The sequence below is a fragment of the Gossypium arboreum genome, chromosome 11 (genome assembly GCF_025698485.1).
Source record: "Gossypium arboreum isolate Shixiya-1 chromosome 11, ASM2569848v2, whole genome shotgun sequence".
Taxonomy (NCBI): Eukaryota; Viridiplantae; Streptophyta; class Magnoliopsida; order Malvales; family Malvaceae; genus Gossypium; species Gossypium arboreum.
In genome coordinates this window covers 90820581-90822670 of record NC_069080.1, presented here as the reverse complement: position 1 = coordinate 90822670, position 2090 = coordinate 90820581, and the positions used below count along the sequence as shown (strand labels likewise).

At 34.4% G+C, this 2090-nt stretch overlaps 1 long non-coding RNA gene across 1 annotated transcript; it reads left to right on the top strand.

Moving 5' to 3' along the window:
* The first annotated feature begins 487 nt into the window (after nucleotides 1-487).
* Nucleotides 488-1778, top strand: LOC108473176 (uncharacterized). The gene is made up of 2 exons (XR_001869675.2): nucleotides 488-678; nucleotides 1149-1778. It is a non-coding gene; the product is annotated as an uncharacterized LOC108473176 (long non-coding RNA).
* Nucleotides 1779-2090: the final 312 nt, after the last annotated feature.

The following is a 2090-nucleotide window of genomic DNA, read 5'->3' as shown; positions in this document are numbered from 1 at the left end:
TTAAATTTCGATACTATTGAAAAGAAAATCTATACATTTTGTTCTCTAAATCAACCCTTTTGGTAAATATGATAATCACAAAAGTTATATAGATAAGAGTAAATAATTGAAACTCATCATCTACAATTAAACAATGTTCATTCTAATTAAATTTGATATTACAATTGTTACGATTGATTTACTTAAAATATTAAAATTTAATAAATTTCAAAAATATTTATATATTTCTAAAAAGTTATTTATGTTGTTAACAAAGTGAATATAAAGTACCATATGAGCGGACACGTCAACGCCATTAAAAATTTAATGGTTTAGTCAAATTTTCCATTCAAAATAAAGCAAATTAACTAAAAGGTAAATTACATCAATAGTCGCTCAACTTTGAAGTAGCTAACAAAACAATCACTTAACTTTCGAAAAATAACAAAATAATCACCACTAACCCTTTTTCATTACAGACGTAACGGAGCTACAGTTTTCTATTACAAACTTAATGGAACTGCTATTTTCCATCCCTTATCACTGCTCTCCCATCCCTCTCCCTCTTCCCCACCATTGTTAAATCTTCCCTTCATATTCTTATCTTTTACTTTCAGGGCCTTTAACAGAGTTACTTTGAATATGTTGATATTCAAATTCAATGCCATTAAGAGCAACACCCTCTCTCAGCTTCATAAGGTAATTATTAACATCTCTTCTCAGTCCTTTTTGTTTGAGGCCTGGGTTATCCCTATCTCTATTTTTTGAGGCTGTGAGAGGTTTACTATTCCATTGGCATTCACTTGGTTTAATTAGCGCATTAGGTGAATGACCCAATGGCTGAAGCCCTTGTTTTGGGGTTTAATTTTCTGTGTTTTTGTATGATGGAGCTTCTGTTACCTTTTCACTTGCTATTTTAGGGCTTTCCTTCCTTCCTTTGGGTATAGCCTTGCCTGAACAGGAAAAAAAAATCTATTATCACTCTGTTTCAGATCTAGGAACCCTTTTTTTTTCTCCTTCATTTGTTTTCCCATAAACATGTTGAGAGATCTAACGTTGATGACGAGGCTCAGCTTAAAGAAGTCTGAAATCACCCTCGTCATCACTTGCGCCTTCCCAGATTTCGTCCGACTTTGGTGTTTACTTTATTTATTTCTCGATTTTTGCAGTCTGGACTTGCTTCTCCCAAAAAATTGAAGGGTGACAAGTTCACCAAAGCAATGTTGGCTTTTGCCTTGCCCTGCTTGCTGCTGATGATTCAACCAATACAAGGGGCTGCCAAAACCCCAACATTACAGTATGGAACATTTGAGAGGAGCAATAATGCTCCTTTGACACACTCCACCTATTAATGTCGAAAACGGTTGAAAGTGTTGAAAACTGCCAGTGGGTGAAATGAAAATCCATGTTAATGTTCATCCATTTTCACTTCAATATTTTCCCCTGATGTTGAAAGTGTTGATATAGAGGAACTCCAGTTGAAGCTGTTGCCAATGTTACAATGGCAGAAGGAATTTTGAACCACAAAGAGCCAGGTACCGAGGCCATAGCTGCTGGGATTGCCACTTGGTTCTCGAACAAGACTGAGTCCAATAGCAATACATATGGTGGGGAAGAGGGAGAGGGATGGGAAAGTAGTGATAGGAGGATGGAAAACGTAGCTCCGTTAAGTTTGTAATAAAAAACAGTAGCTCCATTACATTTGTAACGGAAAAGGGCTAGACCGTTTTATTATTTTTCGAAAGTTGAGTGACTGCTGGTATAATTTAACCCTTAACTAAATTTTAAAAATTGAGCATCAAAGTGATAAGAAAAATTAGGATTGACAAAATGAATAAAAGTTAAAAAAAAGTAAATTTTAAGACATAATTTCCTTATTTATATAAAAGAATTTTTTTCAGTCAAAATTTCTATTTACTATAAATTACAAGCCAGCAATAGAGAGAAAAAAAAAATGAAGAAAGTTAGAGATACGGAGTTTACATATCATTTCCAAGTGATCAGATTTGAGTTGGTTCCTCAGTCCTGGCTTGTATTTCACAAATACTTCAAGCTTGGGTAGAAGTTGATATGGGGCTTAGATAGCTCCAGAAATACAGATAAATGTGTAT